This window comes from Nyctibius grandis, chromosome 11 (genome assembly GCF_013368605.1).
Source record: "Nyctibius grandis isolate bNycGra1 chromosome 11, bNycGra1.pri, whole genome shotgun sequence".
Classification (NCBI taxonomy): Eukaryota; Metazoa; Chordata; class Aves; order Nyctibiiformes; family Nyctibiidae; genus Nyctibius; species Nyctibius grandis.
Genome location: NC_090668.1, coordinates 20,673,098 through 20,694,568, shown reverse-complemented (window position 1 = coordinate 20,694,568; position 21,471 = coordinate 20,673,098). Strand labels below are relative to the sequence as shown.

Below are 21,471 nucleotides of genomic sequence, written 5' to 3'. Positions count from 1 at the left end.
AAATAACTTCAGAAAGTTCAGCAGAAGCACCCTGACAATAGGCCAAGTACTGAAAAACCCTTAACGTTAAGCACCTGAATGAACAAACCAGCAATAAAAATTCATTGGAAGTCATGGCAAAGTGAAGATAATTTGCAAATGAAAACCACATTTTAAATCAAGTACTGCACAAAATTTTACCTTGCTTTTAGTGCTTAGTAGCTAAAGTATTTCTCACTTTAGTAGTAACCAAAAAAGTAACCCACTTCAATATCAACACAATTAAAAAAAATATTCAGCCAGAAAGGACAAACACAAAGTGTGAAAGAAACCAAAGCCTTTTATTAAGTCACTTTAAGAAACATTACATTTTCTCCAAAGGGGTAGCAACAGATCTCTTACCAAATGAATTTGCCTGTTACGCATACACAACCCCAAAGTAAAATTTTGCCATCCAGTCCTCAAACAGATCCATCATTGGATGGTCAACGAGAGTCCCCTGATTAATTCAAGTGCAAAGTCCATTTTGACATGATGATCACAACCCAGATCTTCTCTGGTTTAATAACACAAGAGTCCATGTTTTAACATCCTTTTCTTGGACAGACATATCACAGCACTCATGCATTAGTCCATTTCCTCAACCTCTCAATCAACAGTGGAACTGCCATCTTGGTGTCTCATTCGTAGACTCCTTTTGACACTCTCCATCTGATTGGATTCTTTATGGAAAATTAAAAGAAAAATGCTGTTGGAATACAGATTATATCTTTAAACTAAGACATTCAACTACTGTACCTTGAAGATAGTTTAAACATGTAACTGCTGCTTCATTCTATATTACACATTCCAGAACATCTACTTTTATGATGAATAAACAATGTCAAATCATCAGTTCAAGAGTCAAAAATATAAACTTCAACCAAAACTAGAGAGAAGTAGTAGAGGAACGATTAGAAGTTCAAAAACCCTTTCAGGCTCCATAAATTCGATTTGAAATTTCTCCATAGTGTTGAAACACTAGAGAAATCAATAGTGGGACATCTGAGATATTTGCTCTGGCAACCATCTTTATTGGACTGACCCATCTACTAAAGCTGACACTGCTTAGTGGAAAACCAAGTTTATTAGAATAAGCCAAATTTTTAAACTACTGTCCATGTTCCTTTCTTCAAAGACACAGATCCATCAAAACCAATGTAACAGTCATGAAAACTGGTTTCCTATATACAGATGGTGACTGAAGACAAGACATTCCACCATCTTAACCCAGTTTTCCAGCTCATGAAAGACATACAGTGCAACAGCAAAGACACTTAGAAACAAACAGAATGATTGGTTTAGTTACTGGTGGGAAATGACATGTCAGAAGTCAGATGAAAATGGCAACAAGTTACACTAGTTGCCTTTAGCAAGGCCACCATACTACTCCTGATCCGTATTCCAACTTTACTCTTCATGTAACAGTAACCAAGCCCACAGGTGAGTGACAAACCAAACTGATCAAATGACTTCCACACGGATAAATACAAACCAGATGTTCCCTTCTTTACATTTTCTTCCAAGAAAAATAAGCTCATGTAGTTAAAAAAAAATACTACTCTTCCTAACGTGCAAAACCAAGTACAGGAAGTTAATAAGTGTCAAGAACATCATTTTAAAACCAATGCTAACTGTAGAAGAGACTGACATGCAAAAAAGGTTTTAAAAATGTCTTCATGATTTTGAGTATCTGCACTCCAACGTCAATTTATTCTTTTCAATGTGTATAGATTTAAGCTCATTTTAGTCTGAAAGCCAACTCCACCACTATGTTGTTCCCCTGATAATCCTGGGCAGATTCTCACAAGAAGTGATGCAGAAATTACCCACAGTACAGGAAAAATCAGTGGGGCCATCTAGTGGTCTCTGCCTCATCAGTCCAGTTTCCCCACTCTCATTTCAAAATCACCAGTTACAGCAAAGCAAACAGCAATGGAACCAGTGCAACGAGCCTCAGTCTGACTTCCACAACTGCCCGTATGTCCTGTCTTATATCCCTCTACAGGCGTCCTTGTTTTAACTACAATGGAAAAGTAGTACAGCACATGGAAGTGGAATGCAGGATCTGGTAATTCACTTTGCTTTGCACTGGGCAAAGTGCATAGTTGTGACAGTATTCAATCACGGATCTTCACATTTTCAGAACCAGAAATCGAACATTCGAGTTCGCAGAAATTCTGTTTTGAGCATTCAACTCATCCTCAGTTAAGACAGGAATTAAATATTTTGCAAGATTTTTTTTTCCCCACACTAAACTGAATAAACAGATTTTTGGGGTTCTTTGGGGTTTTTTTTCTTTTTAAGTTCTCACTGGTACACGAGCCTAATTTCAAATCCATGTAGGCATTTGAAGACAAATTAAAACTTTGAATATTTTTTAATGCTAATGCCTTGACTGAGGTACCAAAACATGAAAAATAAACTACCACAAAGTTGCCCATTGTTGTCACGATCAAATATTCAGAAGTGTTAACATGAGCACAGTGGAAACCCCATAAATAGTTTTTATAAAATAATTTTTATAGTTACTGTAAGAAACTTAAGTAAATTTAATTACCGGCATCAGCTTTCCCCACCTCTCAAAAATGTAATTTAGTTACATATTAGCCAACTTCGAACAGCCCTTTTCAGTTGGGTTAGCCTTCTGCCTTACACAACAGCAAGATCTGCCAAAAGCAATTTAAGGGCAAGTTTCCCTACCAGGTTCACCTACATTTGGTTGTACCAAAAACTCTGCAAGTAACCCTGCCACATTCACTTTAAACTCTTCTCTTGACCTTGTAAAATAATTAGCAGTAAATGGAACTCATGATATATTATAATTAAGAACATGCTACAACAGCCCTTGCTCTAAGTTATTCATACATCAAAAAGATGCCATAGTAATGGCCAAAATATTAATAGCAATCTGTACGCTTTTTCATGTGAAATCTACATTTGCTTTAAAAGATTTCACAGCTTTTGTTTACTTATGAATTAAGGCACATTTTACTAAGAAGTTTCAATAATGTTGCAAAAATATACTCCTTCTCCACTAATACATCTGACGCTGAAGGTAGCCATTGAATAGCCCAATTTTTTTGCTATATGACATAAATATTTCATTCCTTCTGTAACATCAGTTAGGCATCATCCCATTTTTCAAGCTCTATTATTTACTATTTGCCGTACCTGTTTCCAAACACAGTATTTCGGTCACCATAAATAAGGCACCTGGGTAATCATGTAAGAGTTTCAAAGTTTCCTTCAAATCACTGGTAACATATTGACACTCCGTATCAACGGACGGAAACCACTCACAACCATGCCTAAAGGTTTAAGGCAATGGTTTTGAAACATCTAAATTTACAAAGTTTTCCTCTTAATTTTTTTGTAATTATTTGTTGTTCTACCTATTAAGAGACCACAGCAATAAGAGACATCCCTTATGGCCAAAACCATGGCCTCAACAATTTCACATCTATTGACACCTTGCATTTGGCCAATAACAACACATGAAACACCACACCCATGCATCACCACAAGTGCGTAAGACACCAACACATCTACAAAGTTTTCCAGAGTGAAATCTCTCACACTCTGAGGCTTAAATTTAAAAACCGAGATGACATACTGCTAGTAAAGGGAGTACACTCCAACAGAGGGAGCTGAATGGACAGAATGAGGTTCTGAGCAAACCAAACCTGGAGTTCTACACTTGAAAATTCATTAAAGCAAGATTTCATTCTCAAAGACACGTCTCTGGTAACTTTTACACTAAAGGAAAAAGCAGACGTGCCCTTTGTTGACATCTAAAGTCCGTAATTATGTTCTGTCCAGTCTTTAAAAGTAATTAAGTACTCTGGACAGTCCTAAGTCTGCTTTTACCACTATTAGATGTTCAGTAAGCACAGCAGTAGAAGCACAACTCATGTAGGATCAGGTATTTTTAGCTAAGAAAGGCTGTTTGCCAGGTTTCTCAGATTGAGAGATTAATTTCAGGCAAGATGTGACTTTATTCACATATGCACACTTTTGTGGGTATTATTTTTAAATAATAAATTTTATTGCATTAAGCAGAGTATGCAAATTTCAATAAAGCTCCTGCTGTTTTCAAGTATTTTCCCCCTCTATTTAAAAAAAAAAAAAAAAAAAAAATCAGTGTTTCAACTAAACATTATCTATGTTAACCAGAGAGGGTAACACCACATCTTTCAAGATCCGTACATTTACATGTATTTACTAATGCATTTTGAAGACAACTTCTTTTGAAGGCAACTGTTCCTAAGTCAATTAAGAGTTTCACATTCACCCTTTCCTTTAGGTAAGGATTATAGAACAGAAAAGGACAGAAGAATTACTCAGTGTGTAACCAAAAAGCACAATTCCTGCTCAAGAAACCAGATGTGACAACAGCTAATTTACAATCCAATGAGAGAAAACAGAAAAAATGCACACAGAAAAATGTAGGAAACAGATGAAGATTAATATAAAAATGGAACAAGTCACATGTTTAGAGATTACAGCAGGTGATTGGGGGAAAAAAGGCAACAGTGAACAGCATAGGAAGAGTTTTGAGGAATAGTTGGAAGGAGTAACATTTACTTCTAACACAGCAAGAAATACGCTGTTCTACAACCTGCAGTGTGAAAAATAGCTTAAGACTTCTGAAAGAACAAAGTAACAAAGCTTGCAGAACACAGTAGAAGAGAAGATGTAACACTGATCAAAGATCATCAAAACTGAGCACATGTACACACAGTAAGAACAGAATTCCTCAAAATTCATGAATTCTACTGTTTTGCTTCAGGACTGAAAACTCAGTGACAAAATTGGTTCAAAACAAAATGTACCAAAAAGCAGCACAAGGCCATGATAACATTGCCTAGTGGGGTTTGCACCTTATCCCCACATACTCCCTTATCCTTTCAAAAGAGCTCTACATTGGTGTCCACATCGCACGAGTAGACGAGAAGCAAGCATGGGACTTTGGAGTACAAACAGGGAGTAGCTGCTTTTCTAGCACTTGAGGCAGCATAGGTGGCGGTTCGTACATGGGAAGCATGGCTGCTGAGGGTCTCTGATAACATACCGCCAAAAATCACTATCATCTATCCACTGAAACAAGAGAATATTTGCATCTTCAAACAACATTTCCTCAAGCCGTCTGCAGCCTAAGGAGAGCATTACTCAATCAGGTAGCATGTCATACTGAAAGAGCTGTCTCCAAGAAACTGTCTCTTTTAAAGAAATTATATTCCGAAGAATAGTTCTATAGGAATAGAGCTTCCCACTAAAAGAAAAGGTTAATTCATGTACACAAAATGCAATGGACGCCCTAATTAAAAAAGCAGAATCAAGGAGTCTGAATTTTAAGCAGACAGGAAGACAAAAGGACTTGGGTCTTCCCAGAGACAACTCCCAAGAGTCACAGAATGTGCCAGAGACAGCAAAAGGTCATCAAGACCAAATTCCTTTTAGTAAAGGAAACTGGAGAAAATCCTATCCCCATATTCATGCAATATAGAACTGAATTAATTTTTCTACTCAAGCCTGCCGATTTTGCATTTTGACTATATAGGGAATCATTCCTACATGAACTCTATCGGCTACCAGTTTAATACAGGTAACTGTATCAGCATTACATACCATTTTCTGCAAAGCTGAAACTTTATGAAGAACATAAACAGAACAATCATAGAACAGAAGACAGTTACTATCTGCTCAAAGACCCTCACTGATCCTGACAGAAGCATAAACGGACAACACGAGATGCTTGTAGGACAAGTTCTTCCTGCTATGATACTTTCCACACCATTTGTTATCCAAATTGCGTGTAGTACTTCTCTGTAGAGACAGACATTTGCGTACCAAACCCTCCTGAAGAAGCAAATCTATGATTCAATACTTCTCAACAAAATATGGAGTCAAATCACAGAAGCAGAAGACCCAAGAACTACAATTAGATATGAAAGCAGCAAGACAGGTTGAGAGTACTATCCAAGCATAGGTTCATTTCCTAAGAGCCCAGTAAGAATGTTCCTGTGGTCCTTCTAACTGAACCTTCTAGAAACACACATGCACACACAGACACACTTTAACGAACTTCAGGATGTATTCAGCCCAAAACTTCAGCAAGTTAAACATCATAGCCATGTGTGTTTGCTGGGGTTTTTTTAAAAGCTACAAAGTAAATGTTATTAGGAATAACAACTTACCAGTGCTTCAACCAAGAGCAGTTATTTTGCTTACAGTGAGTAAATCAATTCCTCAACACATCTGTAGGGAAAATTATATATTAAACACTTAATTAAAAGAAAATTTAAAAATAAAAAAAACACTTTAAGGGCCTAGAAGACCAGAGCACTAGCCTAAGACTATTACACAAGCCCTATCCTCAAAAACAAAACAAAAAAACCATTCCCAGTGGATCACAGCATATGGTGCAAAAGACATTTTTATAAAAAATTTGAAGTATCACTAGGCAACCTGTTATTAAAGAACCTGTGCAAACCACCCAAGAAATTCAGACCCAGTCCTGTACACAAATCCCCTGAGAAACAAAGCAACCAAAAAAAAATCTTTTTGAAATTTTTGAGAAAGATCCATTGGGCCTCAAGTGGAAGTATGCTGAAACTAACTCATCTGCCCTTCACATAAAATAATTAAAATACTCATTTTACTAGGAGGTGGTATCAGCCAGACGCAGTGGAAGTATTTAACACACTGATATGGAACAAGTTATCCATATACGGGCAAGGCCCAAATTTGTAAACTCAGATTTGAAAATGCTTATTGCCAATCCACATCAATAAACATTTAATCAAAATCACCTTAAGCAGAGATAGTAAGATTAAAACAAGACCTAAAACTCTACAACAACTCATGAACCCCTCTTTTTTTACTGTAAATTTCAACGGCATTAAGTCATCCACTATCATGAGCCATACAAGTTATCCACCTAACATGTACAAGCAAACTACTTCTCTTGTGATCTCTCAGAATCTACTTATACTGGAATATAGCCTCAAATACGTAAAAATTAATGAACCTATTCAGTGATATTATACTATGCATAATTTTCTACAATCTTCTAAATTCTCCTCTTCAAACTGATAGCTACTCAGATGTGCAGAAAACAAGCTGTGATGAACAGAACTGTAATTTCTTTGTTGATGTACTTTACTTGAAATTATTAATATGGAAAAAGATCCCTTTAGAAAGGGGAAATGATAAAAAATTATAGTAGTAAACTGGCACAAACATGCAGAATATCCAAATGAACATGAAATACAGAGGTTTAAAACATGCATTTAAAATGTGATCCAACAGCTGCTATTAAATGGAAGCACAAAACTGAAGTACTACTAAAATGGTGGACAGGCACTTTGTAGAAGAAACACAACATGGTTGCTAGACTTTGATCATCCAAGAGGCATCTATCAGTCATGCAAAGCAAAGACATGAACTAGGCAAGAGATTTACTTATGCCCTTTAAATCTCCTTCTCTCCTATATGCACTAATTGACTCAAAAAAAGCCATTTAAAAACTACAATTTAATATATGAAGACCAGGTAAAGTTAATGACTGAAAGATTTTCAACTTAGAGCTCCCAGCCATTTTTAATAATTTACAGTACAGCTAAACATACATCATCTGCACTCAGGCTGGTTTCTGTTTTCTTTAATTCTAGAGTTAGCATCCAGTTATGGTAATTTCACAGAAACTTTAATGAGGATACTCAATATTGCTCTATATATCACCACAGAGGAACAGCTTCCTCTACTAAAAAAGTTACTACGACTCGAGCAGAGCGCGTTACCCTGACCTCAGCAAAATTTTGCACAAGGAATCTAATACTTCTCAGGGTGGTACCACTTAGTAGCAGTAAGACTTCTCTACTCTGAGCTGAACGAATGAACCAAACAATGAGTTTTGTAAAAACAGCACCAAGATGTCAATAACGTATTACATTTCATTCATATGATCACACGAGAGATCGTTTTTCCACAGCTATAAAATATATCACTGTATTTTGAGTCTTCAAATTTTAATACCCAAAACATTCAATCCCGAACTACAGAATGCATCACAAAAGCTGAAAGCTTACGCCAAGAGCCACGAACTATAAAGCTAGTAAATACAAGTTCCAGCTGAAAAAAAAGTAGCCTTTCAGATTAACATCTGTATTTCCTATTTAACATTCAATTTATTTAATAAATATCAAACCAAAAATCTTTATATCGGACTACTCACAGTAACTGTTGCAGCCCCTATGTGATTAAAAAATCCATCCCAGATTTTAAAATAAACATGGATTTACTTTTTTTTTAAGGTAGTCATAGTTGTGGCTTATTTTAATTTTTAAATTATAGAATGAGATGTCGTAAGTACAGTATGGCCTACGCCACACAAAACATGCCTTGGATCATAGGTCCATGACTCCTTCACCAAAAGATTGGCACTGCTAGCTCTAAGAATCAGGAAAGTGTGTCTCCTCTTACAGCATGAGGTGAAGTCACACGTTCTAAAGCTATTTACCCAACATCAGATTCTTTCTCAGGATAAATTAAGAAAGTATTTTGGCACAGATGATACGTATCACCACACCAATGTTTTTCCATATAAGCTGTCAATGCTAAAAATTAATTCTATGAGAATACTTAATACAGCTTTATACCACCACAGAGGAACAGCTTTCTCCACCGAAAAAGTTAAAGGCTTGACCAGAGAGCATTCTTCTGACCTCATCCATCCTCATTAGTATGCCTTTAGGGTGGTCATAAAACTTTCCTCAAGTCCCCAGTAGCGTGCATCTAGCCTACTGAGTTCTACCTAACTCGAAGATTAAGCTGCCATTTACTAGATGAAAACACAGTGTTCTTACAAGAAAAAGCAGCTCCAAAGAGCTCACAAAAGTAACAAGGGGCATTTAAAACTTTTTATTATCATATCTATTCAGTAAAAACAACATATTGACGATATAGGGAATATGTAAGACCATAAAGATCAAAGTGCTCAATTTCATATTCATCATAAAACGCTCAGGTCAGTCAACTCTGCTCATGAGCACTGTATTTTTCAATTTTGGTTTTGTTTTTTGGTTTTTTTGCTTTGTTTTTTTTTTTTAAGAGCAGGTCAGTTAAAAGTTGCAGCTTTAGACATTTAAGGATTTACCATTAGAATACAAGTCTTGAGTTTGACAAGCTCAGTCCCATCATTACTATCAGACTTTTATGTGAATCAGGCTAGTCTTGCCTTTATCGTGATGTACTGTGCAATATCTGGTGATTTTGACCCTCTAAATTGAAAATTCACGTGGGATTTCAAATGTGTTCCGCTGTTCTTCTCAAGGTACCAGATAATTTCCAACACAAACTTCTAACTCTCAAACTTCACATCAGACAGTTACATACTGAAGTTCTAGAACATACCAAACAACCCTGTTCATTAGCTGTGTTTGTCGTAGGACATCCATGGTGTACGGCATACCTCTTATCTATAAATATTGTTCGAATTCTGCCTTGCATATCAGCAGTGACTTACTGCAGATAAAGGTTTATTACAAGCTAAAGAGACATTTTTAAAAAGCTTATGCAAAATTGGTATATGACTTCTCTTACAGGAACAGGCTGAAGCCTATCCAAGCCAAAGAGAGCAGCTGCACTCAGGCAGGGGTTCACAAGATCTGTATTCTTAAGTTATCGTGATAAATTATGTAATTTTTAAAAACAAATTATCAAGAGCATTTTTGAGAATCCTGATAGACATGTCTTCATGAAGACGCCTTACGCTTTGAGGTCCTGAACACGTACTGAAGTACATTAGCACGGAAAGCTGTGAAAAGGAACCAGTTAAGACAGGCAAACAAGATCCCCAACTTTTAATTACACGGTGGTGAAAGCATGACTCAAATGTAACATGTTACTCTGTCTCTAAATGCAGAATGTTAAAGAGTAAAAAAAAAAAAATACTCAACATTAGAAAACTGATTTGTTTATACTGCGAGGACAGCAAGATACTGTATAACGACTGGGTGCAGGTTTAGGCTTTTAGAGTAAAATTTACACTGAAAAGAGAATTTCTAAGTTTATTGTATAAAAACAATTTATTGGAAAGGAAAAGCTTACGAGTGTCACTTGCTAATGAACAAATACCTTGAACAGAAGGAAAAGCAATTCTGAAGTTTGATTAGACTGAACATCCTTAGCAGAGATGGCAATCCTCACACGTACAGCTTTATTTTATAGTGTGTTGACATGGTCATTTCACATTCTTAAAAAAAGTCTTATTTATGAGTGACCACAAAAATCTTAGAGGATGTATAAGGAGACGTTAACATTACTGTATTTAGTACATACTAACAGTTTTCAAATGCACTACAACTTGAAAGAGAATTCAACAAGATAAAACACTGTATCTTAAAAGTTCACTGTTTATTTTGCTAAAAAAAATTCCTACCAGGATAATTTAAAACAAAAACAAAAAACACAACACAGTATAACATACCTGGTATGCACAGTAAAGATTTTTGCTCAAGGTCTTTTACCCAGCCAGCCATCTGGATCTTTGGAAGTAAGAACAATATCCAGTAATAGCCTTTAAAGACAAAAAAAAACACAAAACCAGGTTTGTCTGAAAACAAAGGTACATATAGATTCTACCTACAGTTCTAATGCTCTCAAGTGATATAAACTTTCTCAAAACACATACGGTGTCTTACAATTAATAAAAATTTTATTAATAAAAATGTATTATTCTACCCTTGTCAAGCATTAGCATTCAGGTCTCCAAAACCAAGAAACAGGGCCCAAAAACAGGGCCCTTCTGTATGAATACCTGAAGTTTAGGGTTATTAATGTCATACACAAATTCTACAATATCCCCAAGTGTTCACGTTACAAACTCATTAAGGACAAAAAACAATCTATTTTTGAAGTTCAACGCATATTTTCACTGGTGAAATGGGATATACAGAATGTCTGGGTTTGTATGAAAAGACTTGTCATTTCCCACCAAATATAATGTGTATGTATCTGTTCACATATATAAAAAAATAAGCCACTTACTAAACAGCCTTAGTAAACTAAAATTTATACAGAAGTAGCAGCATAAACATCACGTTATTTTAAGATAGTCTACCCATATCTGCAAAAAAAGTCTTTTAGAAGTCCAGATAATTTCTAAAATGTGTCCCCTCCAATTTAAAGATGAGATTTCTTTTTTCCTGTCTGCACAGTAGCAAAAAGGCAAATTTCAAGATCAAAAAAATAACAAGGAAATTAAAATACTACCACAAATTATAACCACTCTTACCTAAGAAAATAAGGTATGAACGATTCTTCTGGAAGCCAGTCAAGAAATAAGGTATTGTTCATGGAATTCTACCTAAAAAAAAGAAAGTATGGAAATTTTCAGCATTTTGCTTTAGAAAAGCAGAACAAGTCAGATGCCTGAAATTTATTGATCTTTAGGTAATTATTAAGTTAGGAAAAACTTATCATAGCAGTAACTGTATCTTTAGAACTCAACTCTAAAAATAAAAGTACGGGTGGCTGTACGTACTTGGCCGAAGAAAAAGACTGGAGATGAAGACTGAGTGACATACAACATGCATGATCTATATTTTTGCATGAATAACTTCAATCTGCTCTTCTGTCTGCTATTACTTTAATTTTGAATGACTTAAAGATCAAATATCTAGCCAATTAAAGATTTTTTTTTTCTTAAGAGTAATTTATCACACAATACCTCTCAGTCCTTGGACTTTTTTTTCCACATTAAAGTCTTTAGAAGTAGGCTACACAAAATTAAATAAAACGTCTAGTGACAGCAAAGTAATCTTAAAATGGCTTCTGTCATCAGCTTCTCTGAATTTTAAGTCCTAAGTTACTTGATCTTCCAAAAAAAGGTATCTTTTTTGCCCTTCAAAACACAGTTTTAAAGCCTTCAGCTTCTTTAACCTTTAATCAGATCCAAACTATGCTCTTTAACACAAGGAACACCATATTTGCACCACCTCTAGCCAACTCCTCTCGCCTTTTGTGAAAAGGCTTAACATTTTATTTCGCAGCAGTTATATTTATCACCGCTATTTCATACTCTAGGAGAAGTTTGGAATCATTCTGTAAATACATGGGTAAATAAGATAACATTTTAATGTTACATTAAAAGACATCTACACATAAATTAAAATTCCTATACCTTAGATATACAAAAATGCAGAACCATCAAATAAAATACGTTAAGAATTAAGAGCAATTTATTTTCAGACACTTAGCTGCTATTTTATTTTCAGTAGCTGAAAAAAACAAGTCAAAGCTATTTAAAAATTATCCCCTAATATATTAAAAAAAAAAAAAGAGAAATACAGAAGACACCCACCTAAAGCTAGAACTTTCTTTTCAGCAAAGTGTGTATGTCAGAACCTGTTCTACACTGCAGAACTGTTGCTGGGATTATAAAACCACCATAATCCAAATCCAAAAAAAAGATACCCAACACTTCACATAAAGGTGATAGAAGTCCAGTGATTGCCGAAACTTGTACTTACATTTAAAAAAAAAAAAATAGCCAACTTTCATTGCTGCAATGACGGATTCATATTTGCAAAGGAGGTGCCAAAAAACGTCGATTTACCTCCAACTGCAATATTTAAAACCTGCACGGAATTTTATAAGCCTGTACAAGTGTACACCAGATAAATCCAACAAATATGGCAATACACAATCTCCAATTAAAACTAAAGTTCTTAGTATTTACCTCTCACTCTACTACAGTGACTTTTTATACATTTGGAACTACAATTTTACCCTTAAATTGGTAATTGCTGAATGCGAGCCAACGCAAACCAAACATCAGGCACTCCATTTAAAGTTGCATTTTTAGAAAGTCTTGCAATAGGTGTTGTACAACTTCTAAATTATTTACCATCAAAACAATGATAAAAATGCTACGTAAACAGAAATGACTGCAAGCTCCCTGAAAAATGTACAAACTGAATACTAAAAACAAAACTGACACCCAATAAATGCTTTTTAAAAGCTTTTAATGTCACACACAAACCCATTCGCTTCCTTATCGTATAATTCATATTTAAGTAACTACCTTTTCCTCTCGTAGTGCCGTCTAAATCACAACTGTAGTATTTTGCCAACTTTAAACTGTAGACTTGGCATGATCGAGCTTTGTTTTTTTTAAAGCTTCTAAGTTTTTGTATTGCCGTTTCAATTGCTAAATCATATTCCCCGTAATTCTTAAGAGTTTTCTTTAAAGTTCTGCACCTGAACTGCTGTTTTTCAAGTGAAGTAAATTTTTATCTATTGTTTCAGTAAAGTACTAAGCTGTCTCATCCGCAGCCTGTTTTTTTCTTACTGGTTGAGAAAGAGTTAAAAGCCAACACCCCACGAAAAAAAAAACCACCAAGTTTTATTTTTAAGAGAAAAGGACATGGCGTCTTTGTTCTTACAAACTACTAAAACATCTCCCCATCTGAGCAGCAACGGGCAACAAACGCTCTTTAAACAGACACGGGGCTAAACATTTAACTGATGATGTAGTACAGTCTTCACCTCTCCCCCCCTCCCTTTACTGCTGCATTGGAGTTAGAAGCTGGTTTGCAGATGCCCCCCTTCCACGCTGCACTGGAGGGGAACATGTCTGCAGCCCCCCCTCTCCTCCCTGCTGCACTGGGGAGCCCGCCTGCCGCTGCCCCCAGCCTCCGCGCTGCGCCGGCGGACGGGGTGTGCGGAGCCCCCTCGGTGCTGCATGGCGGGGGGGCGGGGTGCGCTCTGCAGCCCGGCAGCCGACGAGTGTCAGCGGGGCGGCCGCCGAGCCGGGCTCCCTCTGCGGCACCCCTTCTCCCGCCACTCCCTCCCCAAGCCGCGCGGTCCCCCCCTCACCCAAAAGGGGTCGCGGAGACCAAGGGGGGTCCCCAGGGCTCCCCTCAGGGAGCGGCGGGGGGGGGCAGGGAGAGGCAGGCGCCCCCTCCCCCTCCCGGCTCCAAGGACATTTTGTTTTCCCTCCCAAGGACAAAGGACAATGAGAAGCGAGGAGACTCAGGCACTTACCCGGCGAAGAGCAGCCCGCTGGCGGGCAACGGGGGCCCTGAGGACGGGGCGCTGCTCCCCTCCTCGCCCTGCCCGCGGCGGACAACGGCCCCGCGCCCGCCCGGCGAGGGAGAGGCGCGGGCAGAGCTCCGCAGCCCGGCGCCATTGCCCTCCGCCCGTCGGCAGCCCCGCACGGCAGCCCGGCTCGCCGCCCTCCGTCGCCCCGGAACCCCCAAGAGTGCCGGGCCGGACTTAGCCCCCGAGACCGGCACCCGGGGCGCTCGCCGGGCCTCCCCGCTCCGAGCGGCGGGGAAAGCACCCGGGAGCCCGGCTGCAGCTGCGGCTGCTTCCCCGGCCATCTTGTGCCGTGTGTGTGAGAGAGTCTCTCCCGTCTCCTCTCAACTCCTTCCTCCCCTCCCCCCCGCACAACATGGCCGCCCGCTCGCTACTCACTGCGGCGAGGAAGGGGCGGGCCCGCGCCCCTGCCCCCTGCCGGCGGCGCGCAGCGCCCCCCCCTCATCTCCGCACGGCCCCGCCCTCCGCTGCGCGCGCGCCGCCCGCTGCTCCCCATTGGCCGCGCCCCTCCCTCCCCACCCCGGGCCCGCGCACTGCGGCCGCGGCCTCCCATTGGCCGCGCTCCCCGCCGCCGGTCGCTTCCCATTGGCTCCTGCCCGCCTCCTGGCGCCCCCGCCCCGCCCCGCCCGCCCAAGCCTCTGCTCAGGGTGAGGGGGGAGGAGAGCAGCGGGGGGGCTCGCTCGGAGCGCCCGCCCTGCCGCCCTGCTGCCGCCCCGTGCCCGGCCTCACCTGTCCGGGGCGTCCTCAGCTCCACCCCGCCGCATCTCAGCTGTGACCCCGCTTGCTCTGAGCACCGCCTTCTCCTAGCCCACGCTTCAGCAATCTCTTCATACGTCAGCCTGCCCGAGGCGGCCCTCGCCAGCCTGCCCCCATCTACAGGGAGGCTTATCCCCCCAGCCTGGCTTGTAAGAACCCCTCACCTGCGGGCCCGGTTTGCCATCGCACCCTACGCTGCCATTCCCACAACCAGCACCTCTGTTCTCATTAGCCCTTGATCCGCAGCAGCTGGGCCTGGGCTCTGGCACAGCCCACCCTCCAGCTCCACCTCACCACAGAAAGTGGTGCCACAAAAAAACCCTTTGCTCTCTTAACCCGACTACAGCCAACTGCCCTGGAACTCCTCTCCGTTGTACACCCTCAACCTGCTCCTAATCTCCACCGGTGGAAAGAGGCAGACTGGCCACGTCACCTGCCTGTCCGCAGCATCAATCCCAGTCCTCTAGCACCTCCCAAAAACACCACAGACACCCAAATAAAACTAGGTATCCCGGGTTTTTTTAGCTAACACCATAGAAACTGTCTCCTATGCCGACCTCACCAAGACACTGTCTCCTATTTTGACTACTGCCATGGAAACAACTTCAGATATCAGCATGATAGAGGGGCATCCCCCACATTCTTTGTCACTGTCACAAGCGCCTGTCCCCAGCCAGTTATGAGGTTCCTCTGCAAGAGGCACACCCATCAAACCTGACAGAACAGCATAATTAATATTTACGTGCTTCAGCAGTCACTTTGAAGGATATGCATGCCTTTCTCCTCCTTTTATTTGCACAGCTTACTCCATTAAAAGCAGAGAGAAAGGTGTCCCATTCTTCCTTCTTTATACTAATAATGTGGGTAGTTATGGCAGCAATTAAACCAACACTGCTTAAAATGATTCTGAGTCTCAGGAGCTAGTCTAGCACTTGAAATTGTGCAGTTGGACTTTAGCAGCCATCTGCTGAGCTGGGTCCTGGAAAACCCAGAAGTAGCTGGTCAGCTGAAAAGAATCACTCACTAATGTCCCTGAGAGTAAATGATGTTGAGCTGAGAGATGTATTTCCTTTAAAAATAGAGAGAAGAGCCGACCCCCCTGTACAGGATAGCAGAGAAGGAACATGCAAATCTGCTGACTGTGTAGGCAGTGGTGATAAGGTGGTTACAGACTTCAAAGAAGGGGTGGTGGTGGCCTGCGTGAAGGTACCACAGCATGGGAGCCTCCAGCCAAGAAATCAATGGTAGAGCAAAACAGGAGATAACTGCATCTCACTGGAAAGGGCAAAAGGCCTTTTTTCCCCCGCACAAGAAGAACTGAAGTTGTGGTCTACGGAGACTCTGGAGAGCAGGAAGCCTGTTCTGCAACTTCATTCCCATTCAGATTCATGCAAAGGCTGATCCTCTTGCTCTCAGTGGAACCACTCACATGTAACTATATGAAAGGTGTTTTCATGGGCAGAACCCAGATGCTGTCCTCCATGGAAAACTACCAACAGTGAAAAAAGGGGAAAGGCAACCAAGGATAAGGCAGCAACTAGATAAAAGTAGGGCACTGCAAAAGCACTTCTATTTGCGTCGGCATTTTCAGCCGACACTGCAAGGTATGACTTCACAGCAAGGACCGAGATGAGAAGTTCAGTGTACAATTCCAGCCCCTCTATTTTTTCTTCCCAGAATACAAGTACATTCCTAGAAAAATATACGAAGTGTGACCACTTGCAATAACCACATGAAAGGGAGAAAAGAGATCAGGCATTCAGGACATAATTGCACTTTTTAAGTGTAGTATGATTCCAGCGAGAAGAGTTTAAGCTTGTAACTGAACAAGACCTAACTTGTATGCTCAAACTGTTACCTGATTTTCTCTAACTATACCAGACTGTCTAGTATAAGAGACTATTCCTCCTTAAAAAAAAATTATTCATGTACATTTACAGACAGAAATGTTTTTGAAAGTCACTTACTGTATTGCTGCTACATGTAACCAAAAAATTACTGGAAGTCCAATATCCTCATGAGATACATTCAGCACTGCTCTTTTGCTTCCTGGCTACCAAGGCCTAAAGCAGCTCCAAAAAAGCTTACACAAGTATCCATTACCTCTTCTGTTTCTTGGCTTCAGGTCAGGTGTATGTGAACATAAGTACAGCCACTCTCTCCAGAGCCACACACTCGTCAGACAACTTTGCTGTTTGTGTACGGGTAACAGTCTGTTTGCATTCTTCTTTCCTAATGAAACAGTAGAACAGTGCTGGTGTCCTTTTTCACATTTTTGTCTTCCAAAATTCTCGTTACCCCATTTTTTTTTTTCCTTCTAAATTCAGTATTTCTACACAACTGCAAGTTCCTCCATACAGTTTATTTCTTCTCTTTTAGATGACACGCTTTCTTGCTTTGTGTATCATTAGACCAAATACTTCAGCCATGTTTTATGAACCACATGTCTGATAATAATGAGACAACTTAATGTTTCCATTACTAATTTGGGAACTATTTTCTGAGACTGCATCTGTGACTGGAGTTCCAAATAGAGGCACACAACCTCGCTTTCTGGTACTCACCCAAACTATTTTCTTCTACAACCTTTTTTCCTTCCCCCCAGCTCCCGAGAAGATTGTTATTATCCCTTAGATACAACGTGCAAAAGCACGCTGTAATTTCTCGGGGCAGCGTCCCTTCCCTGCCTGCCAAAAGATTGGTGAAGCAGCTTGTTCTTTGCGATACACGAGGTGCAAAGGTAGCATAGAGCTCTTTGGAGACACAAATATGATTGAAAAACCAGAGATCTGACACCAATGTTTGACAAAAAGGTTAAGTATTGTATCTGCCTTTTGAAGTGGAAAAGAGGAGTCTAAACAAGACAGAGATGTGTGATGTCACCAAACTTTTCTTCAGCCAAAACTCTATCACTTTTCAGGAGAAATCAATAACAATTTTCTAGGCCCTAAGCCAAACATAATAGTTTGGATTATTTCGATAAGAGAATATGCAAACAGGATATCAAATGCCCTTTGAACACAGCAAGCTGTTTTGTGGTAAGCATTTAACTTCCTCCAAACTGGGTGTTCACAGAAATTGTCGCTTTGTCCTGAATAATGTCTAGTCCTATTTTCTGTTTTTGTATGTAACCTGTAATATGTTACTAAAACAATCTGCCTTTTTTTTTTTTTCTCCTTCTGTTTCCTTCCTCAGTAATTCACTATTAAAATCACAGTAATTACAGGCAGATACAAATTACCTTCTATCACACTTCTGAAAACCTGGGATTTTGAAGCAGTGTGCCCAAAGACTCTGTAAGAGTACGGCTCTGCCTGTGCTGCTGTCATCTGTGGACTTTTCATAGCAGTGACACAACATCAACAGACAGAAATGTAAATAAAGACAAAGTTCTTCTAAGCATGGAACCAACTTCCCTGTGTGACTGGTGAAGATGATTATGGTATATTCATCCTACCTAAAGCTTTTTGATACCATCACAAAGCAAGCAATAACAACAGCAGCAAGGATAAAAACCAATTCTAGCAATCACCTCGTGCTATTCATTCTGCTCTGGGTCTGGAACTGGAATTCAAATCCAGACTTTTGTTCCAGCCTGTAAATGAATAATTGCAAACACATCTACACACAGAGAACTTTTACATACGCCCTTTTTGTTTTTAGGATTTAACACTGAAAACTAGGATTATGTTAATATGGTGGTTTTGCACTTTTATGGTGCTCATATTTAGAACGATGAACCTTGTGAGCAGCAAGAAAAAGATTTATTACCAAGAATAATTAGAAACAAATTCTTATCAGTGTCATAAACATATGGTAAAGAAAAAAATCTTTAAGTCTGCTAAGCCAAACTCCAGTGCTTTTTCAATTTACTCAAAATGAAGCAATTTTAACCAAGATTCAGCTCTTTTTATTCCTGTTTTCAAATAAAAATAAGTTATCAATAAAAAGTATAAAGACATAATAGAAGTGAGAAATGGAACCAATATCTTTTGTGGGATTTAACTGTCTTATGGTTGGACTCGATGATCCCAGAGGTCTCTTCCAACCTGGTTGATGCTGTGATTCTGTCTTTCCTAAGCAAATTTTTAACTTGTTGGTCACAATGCATCAAAGAGTCAGTATTGTTTCTGTACATGTGATCTTGTGGCCTGAGCTCAAATTTTAGATCTAAGAGCTCCTGAACAACCTACTCACCTCGCTATTTCAGTTTTGCATGAGTTCCTGTATACAATAAGGCAAATAAAAGACCAGAAAGTGTTGTCTAGTGAGAGGATTAATTATTGTGCTTTGTGTTAGCTTGACTAAGGAATATACATATATTTTTTCTTGAGAAATCAAGTCCATTTTTCTTAAGGAGGTTTGAAACTTGACATTCTTTGTTACTATTACAGATAGTCTTCAAATTATCCCTTGTTGCCATCTTAACTGCAAGAAATAGTAACCATCTCAGTCAAGGTATGTATGCTGTATTTGATCAGCATTTAACATACAGCGATTGCCTTAAATGGCAGTCTTAGAGGTATAAGAAAAGTGGGAAAGATACAGTAGCCCTTATTTTGATGAAATCTTAATGACAGTTTAAAACTCTAGACTGATTTGAACTTAAAGAATTTGGTGATTGTTTAATAATATGTTAAATTTCTTCTTAAAATAAGCCACTGGAGCTTGGAAAAACAAATCTGTTTCTTTACCCCTTTTTTTAACCTCTGCTACTTATATGAAATGATCTGGGCTTTTAAGCTCAGCTTTTAGGTAACAAACTATTCTGCTTGGCTTGGCAAACTTTTATAAGAGGACTGGGACATGGTAGAAAAAATACTGATTGACCATTTTGCCTGTACTGACTTAGACACTAGAATTTATACAAGTGCTAACAAGGCTATTACATGTCTCCTTACATGCAAAAGAATGATGCAACTTTGCTTATTACTGAAATCACCTTTGAAAGCAAGTAAGAAAGTAATGTGCACCTTCCCAGGAACTTTAATACCTATGGGTATTAAAGGCAGGTTCTCTGACTTGACTTACACTCTTTAACTTCTCCGTACTGACAAAGTTTGCTGCTTGGAAAGTTGCAGGACTGGAAACATGCAAGGATTAGACATATTAGTAGGGTTTTAAATCTCTTTAAAAGGTGGAAACTGCAAACAGTGTTCTTTAACTTACCATTCTGACTGTAAATACAGTCTGCAGAGTCATAGGAGCATTCTGCTGAACTGGGAGATGGTCATTGTTTTATCAAGAGTCTGAAAAAAAAACCCAAACATTGGCAAGATTAAGAGAGCCATACCCAATCTTATGTTTCAAAATAAAGATATTGTTATCCCATTTTCCAATATATTACACAACTGGTATGCAAGGAGGCAGAAGAGAACATTTTATAACTTTTAAACAAAATCTTCAGAATATTTGGATTTTAAATGTAGCTGGAAAAAAATACATTTTTAGAAGATGTAGACAATTAAATGAATAATAATTTGGGGTTTTTTTTAACTCAGATAATTTGAAATTCTCTTCACACATTACTTCCTTGTGCGGATTTAAAGGTCATTTTCCAAAAGCATTCATCTGTCCATCCTTGAAATTTATTTGCTGCAAACATGAGTCAGTAAATCGTGATTGCTTAAGTGTCTGAGGAATATGATCAGAAAAAGGAAAAGAGACCTAGCACAAATATGTGTTTACACATGAAAGTCAGGGACAAAAAAACCCTCCCAACTATAAACTCTAATTTTTATTTTTTACTAACTCTCCATTTGAGTTCTAGTGGAGACTTTGGAAAGTTCAGAGGACGAGCCTAACAAGAAGTATACTTTCTTGGTAAATCTCCTTGGAGGTTTGGAGGCACAAGGTCTTCATTCTAGGCCTTGCAAACATGATGAATTTCACTCAAATTGAACAAGATGAATTACAGCTACTCTAGAATGAAAAGAAAAACAACCCAGGCCTCCAAAAATGCAAGTATAGACCTGGGGATTTTTATTTCAAGCAAGTTTCAAACCTGCTTCTATAACGATCTTCATTCTTGTCTCTTGTGTGCAGGTAGCACCATAGGGCATCTTATTGATTGCTATATAATGGTTGACAAAATGATGCATTATTCAGCAAATTGCCACACGTGGTGAAAAGAAACTGTGCCTTTTTTCTGAAATCTTACAAGCATATACTTTTTTATTCTATAGACAGTCTGACGAAGCACTGAAGCACTTTGTTGTAATGTACCATGCACACAAAAGAGAAGACCCCTTATATTTGTAGCTCAAAACAAACTTCTTCATATTTGTCAGCACCTGTCAGATGTGGAGTCCAATCAATTTCTGATATAGTGATACTATATCAGGGACACACTTGGGTTAGAATGTCACTTCAACAGAAATAGCTTCTGTGTCAGACTGATGCTTCCCATGAGCTTTTATATTTTCTTTCTACAGTCAATTCACTATAAACGGGCGCCTGCCAGAGCTTTATCCAGCTAAGAGCGCTCATCAGCCTAGAGCAGTTTTGTGCATGTCAGGCATGTCCTCCATCTAAACTCCAGAATTAGCAGCTTTAACTGTTGCAGGCAGCAGATTTCCATGCTGAAACAAA

General features: G+C 39.2%; 1 protein-coding gene across 11 annotated transcripts in view; it reads right to left on the bottom strand.

Moving 5' to 3' along the window:
- The window catches only part of CHD2 (chromodomain helicase DNA binding protein 2), a 90,325-nt gene that overhangs the window by 58,582 nt on the left and 10,272 nt on the right, over window positions 1–21,471 (bottom strand). For 5 of the 11 annotated variants that reach the window (XM_068409979.1, XM_068409982.1, XM_068409983.1 and 2 more), the window contains exons 2-4: window positions 20,050–20,129; window positions 11,318–11,389; window positions 10,511–10,600 (exon numbers count right to left, since the gene is read on the bottom strand). The gene's annotated coding sequence lies outside the window, so the exon portion shown is untranslated. The other 6 variants (XM_068409978.1, XM_068409989.1, XM_068409991.1 and 3 more) reach the window with 4 other exon arrangements.